A 14,673-nucleotide genomic window follows, 5' to 3' on the forward strand; every position below is an offset into this window, starting at 1 on the left:
TCGAATTTGACTGTATTTTGTGTCGTGCTCTGGATTATCTAAAGCAATAAATGTAGCCTTGAATAGGGTGGCTTCGCAGTGTGAGGACTGAAGGACATGACACACAAGTCGTCTGCCCATTAAAACCAAGGAACACAACTACTGTATGGTGAAGAAAATACAGAACTTCTACCTGTATTTAAATAAAGTGTTAGGGTACCAGGGTTGATACAAGAACCAATATAATCTGCAACAACCTACAAACTCAATATCAACATTTACATTTTTATGAAAAAAATCATAACAGGTACTTAGTTGTGCACAAAATGTTAGCACTTCAAAAGAGAAGTAGAGCAATTCATTAATTTACAGAACACTTATATCCAATGTATTGAGTTTAGTGGCAATATCCCACTTAACTAGTTCACAGTACTGTAACCGCCTAAGAGGCCGTTTTATTAAGGCTGTGATGATAAACTAGAGGTATGGGAAATTTACGTAATTTGCTTTTGCATAAGGATGTGAAATCACAGGAAAGTTATGTACAATTACACGTAATTATGCAAAATGATAATCCATCAATTGTTATATTTCTGTGTAAAATGTGCCCTAACATTACTTTTTGACGTAATAGCATGATTTAGTCTGGGGCTTAGTAAACTGGACCATGTAATAGAAATCACAGTGAAACCATATCTTGAATTTAGTTTAGGTGTGGCTTAATCAAAGAACAGTAGCAACAACAAGGCAAAAGCAATTAACTCCAGAACATCCAGCTTTACAACAATAGGCCTATTCATAAAATCTGAGGTAGGATAATAGGTAAGTCAAACCGCTGACTCTTTTATTTATTTTTATTTTCGCCGCGAGGATGTAGCCAAATGGTTTGACTTTATCCTACCACTAGGCAAAAATACCTATTTTGTCCTACCTCAAGAAGATGGACCGTGAAAAAGAGCATAACAATACATTAATCTTATGTACTAGGCTCCAAGTCAAACCAGACAAGTGAATGTTGATTTCAGTGGTCCTCTCTGTAAATAGAGATTGGCATCTAGATATCATCCTGGGTGACAAATAGTGCTCTACAAATCTACTGATTGAAAAAGGATTGTTTAGTGTCATCTAGGTGGAGTGGGCAGGTCTTAATCTAATTGCTATGGTAAAATGTTCCTTAGAGTTTTACTATCGCAATCACTTTTCACAGCATGCATTCGGTTTTAAATCTTCCTTGACAGCGTCAAGAGTTATTAATAGAAGATATCATAAACGGCTAGGGGTAAGGAGGGTGATGGTATGTCCAGAGAGTGGAGCGGATATGCACAGCGTGTACACCTATGGAAAGCCTATCAGAAACAAGAATTGGCAAAGCCAATAGCGCTCATCTATGCAAGATCTATTTCCTTTGCTATATTGTTATGGCCATGTTGTACACCAGCATGGCTGCTGTTCAACATGTTCAACATGTCACATAGTAAACCCTTCAAAGATTGGTGCTGACCTGGACAGGCCTGATCAGTGTGAGTATGTGCATCTGTAGTGCTTCAATGAAGTACATAGAGTGCTTTACTGGGTTGTACACTATGAGCGAAATATGCATCACACTCCAGTTTCTCATTGTTCGACTTAAAAACTAGGTTGATGCACCCATATCATGGTAAATCAGAATACCGAAGGCAGATCAGACATTAATTTCCACATTTCCTAGCGGCACTTCAAAAATAATTTTTCTCTGACTGCTTCTAATTAGATTCAAACCTTTACATCACCCTGCTCAACCAAGTTAATTACCTTACTGGCAAAATGTAGGATCACAGGCCTCCCCACACAACAAGGCCATGAGCAAATAATTAGGCATGCTCCTGGGAGAGGAGAGGGTGGGGATGGAATCTGCATGGGCTAATTACATTTCACACTGCACTTGGCCCCAGAAACATAGGAGGCCAGCCAGAACTCTTAAGCCAGTCACAGGACGGGTTGCCCTTTTAAGTTTTGGAGGGAAGGGAAGAGGCAGCTGTGGCAGGGTTAGGCTCAGAGAGTCTATAAACAGACCATTTTGTTGTGTGGCGTTTAGAGCTCCGAGTGAATTTTCCTGATTCATGCCCTTATATAGGTACAATTCACATTGCCCCTATATAGGCATAGAAATCAATCCCTTATTTAGGCATAGACCATGCGACCCAAATACAGGCATGGCTACTTCCACCAGTACCAAACGTCACAACGATTTCTTGGAAAATCGACTTAAGCAGTTAGGGAATTTCCCCTTGCTTGAATATTGATTTGTCCAAGAACTCATGTACTTTGCAAAGAACAACTATTCCCTAGGGGTTCTTTCCTGACATTCATATGCCCGACTTTACGTCAAACTGTGGCATTCCTAAACACCTTTAAGGTATAAATATACCTTCGCTTGCTATGGCAAACTACGGTGGTTCGAAGCAGTTCGACTATCTACTTGCCCGACGCAGCTCGGTACAGCAAGTGCCGAAGGAAGCAGACTCTCCAGCTGACACACTGATCAAGAGGCTGCCCTTCTCTCGCCGAGAATCCAGCTCCAGTGTTTCGAAGCACCCCTTGCGGGGTGTTGGGAAATCGAGTCCGAGACAGAGATACCAAACCTCCTTCATTCTAAACTAAGGTATGGAGCCGATTACAACCTAGACAAATCTTGGGTAGATTCTTGGCAAAAACAACTAAACCTATGCTACACAATACTTACTTCTTCCCGCATACTAGACTTAGGTTAAGTACATTGGGGTAGGCGTATTTAGAAGCACCAGTTGAGTATTTTTAGTCAATGTTACTTATGTATGTATTTTTATATGGCTTAGAAACCATACAATGCTTTTACAGTATTATTTTATAAGACTAGTCTCGCAGTACGCATTATACTTTGCAGTGTGCTTAACAATTGTAGCAGTTCACTTCCCTTGTATGAGAAAGAAGACTGTTCAATAAACCTTTTTATTGCAAACGCCTGTCTCTCTATTTCTCTACAACTCTGTTGAAACGAAGCAAGCACGAGTGAAATACTTATCGATTGTTTCTACGACTCTAAGAGATATATTTCTTATTCTTGGGAAACAAAGTTGTCATGTTTATGTGGTTGTCAGAAACTAATACCTTCTTGTGAATTCGAGAAAGTTTCTAGTGACCTCTGAGCTAGCTGGCACTCACTATTAAGTTTAGAATATTCGAGAGAGACCTAGTCGACCTCAGTCCTACATCTAATCTATAGGATATATTATTCCAATGCGCAGAGCCTATAAGGAATATAGGAACTACACTACAATTTGAGGGCACCATCTTGGAAATTCTCAAAATGTGGTGCAGTAGGATTGGAGCAGGGGAAAGAGGTGTGATAGGTTACCATAGCACTGGGCAGAGGAACGCTCCACCCCCAGGTAAAAATCCCTATCCAAGGGAGAGACTATTGAGAACAGTCTGGACTTGGGGGAAACAACGTCAGATTAATGCCAAGCTGGAGAGAAGGACTAAGGGACTTCCAATTTCAGTTGGAACTCAGGGACAAGAACTAGTTTCTCCAAGGCCACTGGCGCTACCCCCCACCCTCTCAAACACCCTCTGGGAAACAGCAGAAGGATGGACCGGTTGAGGAGGGAGAAGAACCTGTAGGGTTCACCTGGATCTTCTTGGCCGGTGCTGGTGCATGTGGATGTGTGTAAAATTAGTTTTCTTTTAGAATGAAAAGCACTGACTGGACAATGGATAAGTGGGTGTTGTCCCTCAAGTAGGCCTTGGACTGCTCATCCTTGTTACACTGAGACAGTAAAGTGGTACAATATGGTACTTGGTTCCCAAAAAACTGAAAGTTGCTGACCTATTACTTGTGAAGAACACAAATCCTTGCAAACTAATTATCCACTTTCTCACCATCTAATATGCAGGAGCCAAAAAAAGTTAACAAATCTATCGAAAGAAAATGGTGCCAGAGTTACAATACTGAACCTAACTGATATTTGTTTAAGACCGACCTTCAAAAAGAAAAAAATATCAATTTCTCAGCACCGATTTATCTAGCATTGTACCCCAGGAGGAATTCTGGAAAATATTAGCTGACCGCGTGACATAATGAAGGCGATCTGTCCAACATCCCTCGATGCAATCCTGCTGCATTACGCAACAAAAATTCCAGACTACAATCTATAATCCAGTCCAAACACGGATTTCCAAAATCCAGAGTTTGAAACAACCTCTGAGCAGACAGGACCTCAGATAAAGTAGCAGTTAGCATATAAGCCACCTCAAACTAACAGAACACGGGTCGTGGTCAAGATGGCGACCGACTAGGACGTGCCTGCTCGTCACTCCATCTTACCGACTGGGCCTACTGCCAAGGCATAGAGCTGCTGCGCTGCGGAGTCTTCTCCTGACCCTAGACAGCCAAGGCAGGGCCGGCGGAGCCTGAAGAGGTGCCTTTTTCGGTAAAGGAGTGGCGCCGAGCGCACAACGGCGAGGTGACTTAGCATTGCGCGACCCAGGATACAGGTAGCCACCGGAGGCCATGGATGAGCACTGACCCTTTCAGAGCTTGGTCGGCAAGCTGCGTGGGTTCAAGAGCAGGTCATCCTACAACAGCAGCACTCCGGAGGAGAAGCTGCAGTGAGAGAACTCCAAGCACCAGACCGCATCAAACCGGAAAGTCCACAGGTCGGAGCCATGCCTTACTGGAGACTGCCTGGTATGAGGGCCCCCGCCCACTGGGAGTCCTGAAGCAGCAGACAGTTGGAGGTGACAGTAGGAGGTGAGAGAGCGGGCATCCCCGCGGGGGGTGGAGGGGCTTGGGAGCAGCATCAGGAGCAGGCAGCACCAGTGGGGGCATACGCCGCAGTAGCAGCACGCGCCAGGCTGTGGACTTGAGGGAACACCTGGGAGGTGTAGCGGTGTAGAGAGACAGCGTGTCCTGGTAGCGCTGAGCCAGAACGCTTGAGGGAGCAGCGTTCAGCGCCTGGCCAGAGTTGGTGCCCTACTGAGGCAGACAGGTGGTTCTGCTCGGGACTGTGCTGCAGAAGTTCGTGGGGGGGGGGGGGTTGGCTGGGGGAGCTTCACCCCTGCCGTGTGCCCTGCAGGAGTTGAGAAATGGGGGGAAGAGGGCCCGTCATCCCTGGTGTGGCCCTAGGGAGTGACTTATTAGGAGAGCTCCAGACCGCAGCAATAATAAGAGGCCAGACGGCGGACTTGAGGATTCGCATAGATACTTTGCGGGCAGAAGAGGAGGCCTATTGATGCCCCCCTCCCCTTCGGGAAGCACCACCACGACAGCTCGCTGTGGGTCAGAGGGGCCACTCACCAACGGTCAAGGGGCAGAGAGAAACAAACACATAAGCTGCACCGGCAAGACAAGGGACGGCACAGCCCTGCTTGTGGGGACCCCAGGTGAGTGGGACAGGACCGTGCCGGTGGCGCTGCTCCGTCTGGGGCCACACCTTTAAAGCAAAGGGAGAGTCCGCATCAGTAAAGCCCACCTCCACAGCACCTCATTTCATTACGGAGACTCCTGAGACCAGGGGGCGGCCGTCCGGACTGCAGGGCGTGTGCTCCGCCCCAACATGCCGGGACTCGATCGATGACACCGGCCTCCACCAAGATCGGAGGGGCCACATCTCCTTGGCCTTCACAGTCAGCACTGAGGAGGGGACAAGCTCAAGCCCAACCAGCGCCCCATCATTATCCAAGCGTCCGAGCAAATTGTAATGTTGAACTGGCACCATGACCATGTATGCGCTAGCACTGCACACAACGGTGAACCGCAGTGGTACCAATATGTCCTGATGTGTATGAAGAAGTTTGTATGTAAATCTGAAAAACCTTTAAAAAGTTAGTGTTAAAAAACAAAAATCCAGGCATCCATGCATGGCGCCTACGTCACCAGCACGCGGAGAGACTCCCGAAAGGCGAACAGGGGGGACCCCGTAGGATTACACATTTTAACATGGATGCCACTAGAGGCAAAAAAGATCGCTCAGTTAAAGACCTCCTACTCAAAACATCCAACACTGAGACGCCAGAGGTATAAGACTCCATTAACCCAGGAGAAACAGAGTCTCCACTCACACGTTCCTTCATTGAAGCACTCTTCGTCTCGCTGAAGGAGGACCTGAAACAATGGAGATAGAGCTATTCCAAGAGCTTGGGGAGGTGAGAAGGGACGTGGACACCTTGGGAGACAGGGTCGACACGTTGGAATCGCAGAGTACAAGCAGGGCTGAAAACTCCAACAAGAAATGATCCACCCCCAGGATCAGCATCTCGACCTTTAAGCAAGCGCCGAAGCTTTGGAGAACCGCTTGAGACGTAATAACATGCGCATCCGAGGGGTTCCACATGGATCAGAAGGCCAGAACATCGTCTCTTTCATAGAGGGACTTTTCAGATCAATACTGGAGGCCCTATCTGACCTGGGGATCAAGCTTGACAGTGTGCATCGAGTAGGCCTGAGAAGACCCTCCCCCGCTCCTCTGCAGATATCTTTACAAGTGTCCACGACTTTCAGCTGAAGGAACGCATTTTGCAAAAAGGCTGAGACTCCCACCCTGTCCAATATCAAGGGCTCCAACCAACCCTTTATCAAGACTTAGCGGCCTCCATGCTGCAGAAAAGAAGAGCATTTCGGCCAGTCATGTCTCTTCCCCAAGCCAATAAAATCCTGTACTCTTGGGGGTACCCCTTCCTCCTTATCTTCCGCCTTAGTGGGAAAATCCACCAAATTCGATCGCTGAAGGAAGCTTGCCAACTACTGAACATTGCTGAGGATCTCACAGCAAGTCCATTGTGTCCCAACAACTCGGAAGGGGGGCGAGATCGGGGCAAATGAATGGTAGGCCCCACCCAGATTCCGGTACGTCCAGACCCAGAGACCATAGCCAAGGAAGTCAAGTGGTCCTAGCATCCTTAGGGAAGGAAACGGCCGGCCCCGCCTGATCTGGCCCCGTATCATAGCTGGACTGCAGGACCTATGCTGAAATGGGGCGTCCGAGGTTCTCACTGGCTGATGTGAAAAGAGGGTGGGCCCGAGTGGGATGAGATGTTCGGAGTCGCTTCCACCCCTCTTTCGTGTGTTTGATCACCCGGCACATTCACAGGACTCAACCACAATGTTATTTGTTTGTGTTTCGGTTTGTTGGGTTTTCCTCCCTCTCGCGATCCCCTAGCCCAGCTTGAAGGTTCACTGCACCACTATGTCACTGCTTTAAAATGCAGACCCCGCGGCCACAGCGACTTCCTAACCTATCCTACAGCACACTCCCACAGCTACATATCATGACTGATTTAATATCACAGACTCTTAAAATACTTACTCTAAACGTTAAGGGGCTAAACAACCCAGTCAAACGCTGTGCCATTATCTCCTGTTTAGAACATTCAGAGCACACATCTGCCTTCTTCCGGAGACTCATCTCCTCCCTGGAGACACACACAGACATCACAATAGAGTATTCCCCCAGCAGCTCTTTTCCTCTTTATCCACTAAATCCGCGGGAGTAGCTATTCTCGTCTCAGACACGTTCGCTGGGAAGCTGGGCCCTAAACAGGCTGAACTCAAGGACAGACTACTGGCTTACTTCTTTCCTGGTTGGTTCCAACACTCTTTCAGTTGGCTCCATCTAGGCCCCAAATGAGGAACAGGAGAAATGTATACAGGCGGCAGTGGCAGAAATTTGCGCATCCCCTGACAAGCTGCTGTTACTAGGGGGAGACTTGAATCTGACTTTTGATAATGCCCTATACAGGTCGGCCCAGAGACCGGGGCAATCTGATTTGCTTTCCAGGGAGGGAGTCCAGAAGCTGAAGAGCGCCGGCCTAACCGACATTTGGAAAGATATGTACCCCACAGCCCGGGAATACACATTCTATTCTCACTCTCATAAAACCTAGCCAAGAGTAGATTACCAGCTGGGTACACAGAATTTCAGGTCACACAAGTAGACATACACCCAAGTACCCTGTCCGATCACTCGGCGGTGACAGTGGATCTTTCCCTGCTGTCGACCGGCCACCCGTCCCGATCCTGGCATCTAAATGACACGCTACTACACCGACCCAAGGTGGTACAACAGGTCTCCAAAACCCTACAGGACTACCTGTCTATCAATGATATGCCCGAGACCCCCATAGCAACCCTCTGGGATGCCCTGAAAGCAGTAGTTCGGGGGGAATTTATAGCGGTTGCAGCCCTAGATAACAGAATACATAGAGAGAAAAGAAATTTCCTGACGGCACAGGTACAAGAACTAGAACGCATACATTAACTAACAGGTGCCCCTAGAATCTGGTAACAGGTAGAAACAGCACATACCCAACTAGCAGCCTTAGATATAGACAGAGCAGAATACGCAGCACTTAGGCTACGCCACACCTTCTACGTGGAAGGCGACAGATGTGGGAGATTACTGGCAAATAGGCTGAGAATGCAGAGACAGATATCCGGGATTACCTCAGTATTTACACAGATGGGATAGCTGCGTGAGACAGACCAACAGATTGCCTAAACATTCCGCCAATACTATACAGGGCTTTATGAGGCACAGAATCTCCCCCCAGATGCCCCAGCCCAGTATTTGCAGGAAGCGGCCTCCTCCAAACTAACACCAGAACAGGCGGAGACTCTCCAGTCCCCTATTCAGGTAGCGGAAGTAATTGCAGCCATTTCCAAACAGAAATTACTGAAGTCCCTAGGCCCGGAGGGGTTCACGGCCCTGTTCTACAAGACCTTCTGCCACATTCTCGCTCCGGTCCTCACAAGATTATACAACGCCATCGGGTCCTCCTCAGTACTCCCACAAACCATGCTAGCAGCTTCAGTGGTCGTAATACCCAAACCCAGTAAAGACAAGCGACACTGCGCCTCATACAGGACGTTCTCTCTCCTTAACGTTAACCTAAAATTGTTCACGGGAATATTGGTGTTGCGGCTGTCTCCCCTTCTTCCTGGCCTGAACGATCCAGACCAAGCTGGATTTGTCCCTAACGGACAATGTGCAGATAATACAAAGAGACTACTCCATATTATAGATAAGGCATAGAGGTTTGAAACCGAGTGCATGCTTTTATCTGTCGATGCTGAAAAAGCCTTCAACAGGGTACATTGGCTCTACCTAAAAGCAACCCTGAGTGACTTCGGACTCCCCGTCAGATTTATAGACTGAGTCTTCAGTGCCTTCACTAGACCAGTGGCTTCAGTCAGGGTAAACAAATATACGTCTTCTCCCTTTCCCATCCAAAGAGGGACAAGGCAGGGGTGTCCTCTCTCCCCCCCTACTTTTCGCTCTGTACATGAAGTCAATGGCCCAAAGAATGTGCAACAATCCAAATATAAAGGAGTAAGCTTTGGGGGAGACAACACACACTAAGCTTATATGCGGACGATGTGATAGCATCACTACAAGTTCCCCAGGCCTCCCTTCCAGCCTTCCTGACCGAGCTGTAGCACTTCTCCCAGGCGGTGAGGTTTAAAATGAATATTCAGAAATCTCAGGCTCTCAGCCTTTCTCTTAAGGCCTCCACACTAGCAGAACTGCAAGACGCTTACCCTATTCAATGGGCACCGGTTGCAATACCATACACCTGGGAATACAACTCGCCACATCTCTACAACAAACTACATCACTGAAATACACTGCTCTACTCCGGCAAATACGGTCGCACCTCAGCCAGTGGAGACCGTACACACTGTCCTGGTTAGGCTGTATAGCGGCAGTGAAAATGACTATATTACCCAAACTTCTGTTCCTTTTCCAGATACTCCCACTAGAACCCCCCCTCCCAGGCACCATACATTACCCTCAGCATGAGGTGGAGGGTTTCATATGGGCTGATAAGAAACCCTGACTACGCCGGGAGCTAAACTACAGGTCCCCAGGGGAGGGAGGACTAGGGATTCCAAATCTTCCAGGCTACTACTGGGCAGCTCAGATTAGAACATTTGTGGAGTAGTCTCATCCTGAATCCGAAAAGCACGGGCTTTTCATTGACAGGGCAGTGGCGGGGAAGTCACTGTGGAAGATCCCTTTCCTCCCAAAGCAAGCACATCCCAGTAGCCTCTACCTCTCACTAGTTACACGAGCTCCCCTTGTGGCGTGGGACAAGGTAGCTGAAAGTAGGGCATTACCAACTTTCCCATCACCACTGACACCCATTGTAGACAACCCAGAATTCACCCCCGGAATGGAAGTGGAGACCTTTCTCCGCTGGACCCAAGAGGGATGTAGATCCATCTGGCACTTTTTTGATGAGTCTTGTCCCCTAACATTCGTGGACTTACGTTAACAGGACCTTTCTGAAATCGAGCAGTATCGATACCAGCAAATCAGACACAGCGTGATGCATCCACATATTCGCCCTCAGGAGCAGCGCCAACTGAGAACATTGGAGAAATGTCTGCTATCCAAATCGTCCAATACCCACCTTATATCGGAACTATAGAGCCAGTTAAGACCACCCTAGCGCCTAATAAGTCCCCGAATCAGAGACGTTGGAAATCAGAACTAGGCCACGAGCTCACGTCACGTGAATGGGAAGACATCTACTATAGGGCCGGACACACAGCACATAATGTTGCAGGAATAAAGACAGCCACCAAAATAGCCACTTATTGGTATCTCACACCCTCTAGACTCCACAAAGGGACTCCATCAAGTGACCCCTTGTGTTGGTGGGGATGTGGATCTCAGGTAACTAACGCAGATACTTTGGGAGTATCAGAACATAGCCACTTATTGGAAACATAGCCCAGAATTAACTGGGCTATGTTTTGTATTTTTATTTTACACCACCTATCTTTTACTGGGTGTGTTACATCACAGTTGAAGACACACCCCCTGGTCATGGTGGGCTTTTTAGACAAATTAGAAGGGCATCCACTGCAACAGGTGCACCACTGGCGTGCCAAATGGAAGCTTGCCATCACCATTGATTCTTGTATTAGCCAGCAGAGCAAGAACTCTATCCAATTCCTTTAGGAACTCAACACATGTAGGAAGTTCAAGACATTCTGGATGCAGATACATCTCATAAATTTGGATAAGCTGAGATTGTAAACGATATAACATAACATACTACTATGTCCACACAGAGGGAATGGGTACCTGAGGTTATTTCTGCTGACTTGCTTAAGGCTAACAGTGCTCAATACATCAATTCATGACATCCGATGGATGAGCTGGATGCCATTTCATGTTTTCTTCTTTACACCAGCTCGCTGGTCAAAAGCACACAGACCAGGGATTGTATTTTTAATGGAACATGGATATGAGACACTTCTGGAACTGATTTAGCCATTGCAATCCAAGCAGGGTATTCCATACTGTGAAAAGACTGGTTAAATAAGGTGAAAGGGCAGATTAATGGTGGTTTTTAAGGACACAATTTAAGGCTCTATATTCAATTTGGAATCATCCCACTGCAAAGATATTCTGTTTTCTTTTGAAGTAAATGCATTAAGTTCCCTCTAAAGAGTTCTGTTATACAGACCTCCAGGCCCTAGAAATCATTTTAATACAATCACTAAGATCCCTGCTAGAACCTTTAATTCAATTTGACTATTCAAAAAGACTTTAACTGTCACTTTTCTAGGACTTTGAATAAAGAAATGATTGCACTCACTGAAATGCTAAATACTCTTGACTTCTCTCCGCTTGATGATTTCCCCACTCACAGTGCGGGACACACGCTGCAAGCTATGTATATTAACCCTTGTCTTCTAAAGCAAAGTATTTCCCTGCCATTAACTTAGTCAGACCATGTTGGCATAGCCTTTATTTTTACACACCATACCAAACAAGGCTGGGGTTCTTTCTTCGGTAGGCTTCTCATGCACTTGTGGTAAGGTGAAACAAAGAAATTTTCCTGCACCATTGGAAGGGAACTTGTCCGTAATACAGGGTACCATGGTATTTGCTGCTGCTGACTTTAATAAATGGATTACTATAGTTCTCTGTAATATTGGGCAATATCATCATGTGAGGCAGAAAAGCCCTTGTCTTCCTACCCCTTGGTATTCTAGCAATCGGAGTACCCACAAACAGAACTGTCAAAGGATAGGATAGAGATGGAGGAAAAACTACTTGGCTGATGATAAAACCCTTTATAGAGCAGCTATGTGTGAATACAAACCAGTAATTTGTAAGGAAGAATCAGGATATTTTACCTAAAAAAGTTTTTAAAAAATAGCTTTAGGATTTATTTGCAGGGATTATGAAGTTACCCTTTCCTAGCAGTAGGTCTACTAACCACCAGTCCCAATTTATCAGTAATCAGTTGGCAAACTGTTTCCAAAGTATAATAGAGGATATTTATTGAGATTTCCCTCTTGATGGAACATGGCGGCAGCCGGCTAGCTGCCGCGGTACTCCGTGCTGAGCTCTCCACAGGGCGTCTCTGCCATCATCTGCCTGCATCATTTGGGAGTTAGCGTCTAAGCAAAATATGAGCGCTGGGGGAATCTAAAGCTCATATTTTTAGCTAACGCTTGAAAAGTTTCCTTAAGCCACAGATTATTATTTTTTTTTTTTATCTGGAGTCGGCACTGCCGCTGTTGTGCGGTCTTTCTTTAGTCTCTATGTGCTTCCACCCGGCTGTTTCTCGGCCCAGCTCCGAGGCTCATTGTGACTCGCAACTTTCGGACCATCGGTTTGGCCTGAGGCCTTGGTTTCGGGCCGCCCTGGAGCTCCGTCGTGGGAGGCATCAGTGGAGTCACCGGCGAGACCCCCCAGTCAGCGTCTTCACAGGCGGCGGTCAGCCCGGGGAGCCCGAGGTAGCAGAGGAAGAAGAAAATAGCGCGGAGGCAAAAACCGGAGCAGTGCTTACAGCAGCAGCGCTCACAACAGATGAGGTGAAAGGGAAGATTGTTGGTGGGGGGCTACGGACGCACAAAATAAGTTACATATCTTTGTTGGAGCTGGCTTCGAACAAGCGCCTGGTAAAGCTTGGGGGGTGCGTTCTAGCAGCCTTACGAGGGTTGCTACGCGAGCCTCCACGCGGAGAGCAAAAGCGTTTGGTCCGCTCTCGGATAAGTCCCTACCTCCACCCTCCGGTCCAGGTATTAAGATACCCCAGTCAGTTATATCTTTAGGGGGAAAAAGCAAGAGAGGTGCTAACAGGGGTCGGCCTTCTACAAAAAAGGAGGGGAGCAGGAGGTTGTCTTTGGAGGTTGAGGTTGACAATCAGACTTTTATAAGGCTGGATAGTGGGGCGTAATCCCTGGGCGGTGCAGAGGGCGGCTGGGAGCCTTCTGAGTCCCCCCCCCTAATCCCGCTAAAAACTCTAAACCTTCATCATACCTGCATGCGGAAGTAAAAGCTAAACGAGCAAAAAGGACTAACAAACTACTCAAGTCAAATAAAACTACTAGGTTCGCTAAGCCTCTCCTTGATTCTAACTCTAAGATTACGCCTTCTTTGCGTTCGTATTTTAAGGCCATCCCTCAAGTGCTTGACTTAGTTCAGTCCCAATCACTCCCAGGCCCCCCTGTCTTGTCAACAACTCTTGTAATGTTGGCATCTTCTGATCCCCCGGGGTCCGGGCTCCCTCTCGCTGTATCTGCCCACTCAGCCCATTCAGCAGGCCCTCTTTCACTTGCTCCGCCTGTATGTACTCCTTCTACAGTTTCTCCATCCCCAGTCACAAGTAAAGTGGATGAGATGGGTACGTCTAATGCCTGTTCTGTGCAAGAGATCTTGGAACCAATACCCCCAGATCCGCCTACTCCCCTAACTCTTCCAATGGATAATACCGACACTAATCCTAGTTCCACGCAGGCAGTGGCGCTATCTGAAGTTCAGGGGAGAGAGATGACGCTCTTTGACCCTCTAAGTAATAGGCTCGCAAGTAGCCACAGCGCAGTCGATAATGAATTGGTCTCTACAATTGACTCGAACAGTGGCACCCTTTTGGACCCCTAGCCCTTTCCTCTGAAACATCCTCAAACTTTCCTGTCTCCTCTTTACAGCTTATGTTTTCTACGCTGTCGGCTGATATTAAAAGGGGCTTTGAGGAGTCTGCAGTAATCCAACGCGAGATAAGAAGCTACTGTGAGTCTTTAGATGCAAAGATCGACGGCCTCTTCTCAAGAACAGGAGTCTTGGAAAAAACTGTGGCATGCATGTCAGTTCAATCAATCAATCAATCAATCATGCCATTTGTATAGCGCACTACTCACCCGGGAGGGTCTCAAGGCGCTTGGGGGGAGGGGTATGCTACTGCTCGAACAGCCAGGTCTTGAGTTGTTTCCTGAAGGCAAGATGGTCCTGGGTCAGCCGAAGGTGGATGGGGAGGGAGTTCCAAGTCTTGGCAGCCAGGTAAGAGAAGGATCTTCCTCCGGCGGTGGCTCTTCAGATGCGTGGTACGGCTGCGAGGGCGAGGCTGGTGGCTGGCGGGTGGGCGTGTAGAAGGTCAGGCGGTCGTTGAGGTATTTGGGGCCCAGGTCGTGGAGAGACTTGTGTGCGTGGGTGAGGAGCCGGACCGTGATCCTCTTGTCGACGGGGAGCCAGTGCAGGTTCCTCAGGTGGCTGGAGATGTGGCTGCGTCGGGGGACATCCAGGATGAGTCGGGCGGAGGCGTTCTGGATGCGCTGGAGTCTTTTCTGTAGCTTGGCTGTGGTTCCGGCGTAGAGGGCGTTTCCGTAGTCCAGTCGGCTGGTGATGAGTGCCTGGGTGACAGTCTTCCTGGTCTCGG

General features: G+C 47.7%; 1 protein-coding gene across 8 annotated transcripts in view; it reads right to left on the reverse strand.

The window, feature by feature from the left end:
- The window catches only part of C2CD5 (C2 calcium dependent domain containing 5), a 1,003,795-nt gene that overhangs the window by 411,003 nt on the left and 578,119 nt on the right, over nt 1-14,673 (reverse strand). The gene's annotated exons all lie outside the window — the stretch shown is intronic.

The sequence above is a fragment of the Lissotriton helveticus genome, chromosome 1_1, assembly GCF_964261635.1.
Source record: "Lissotriton helveticus chromosome 1_1, aLisHel1.1, whole genome shotgun sequence".
Classification (NCBI taxonomy): Eukaryota; Metazoa; Chordata; class Amphibia; order Caudata; family Salamandridae; genus Lissotriton; species Lissotriton helveticus.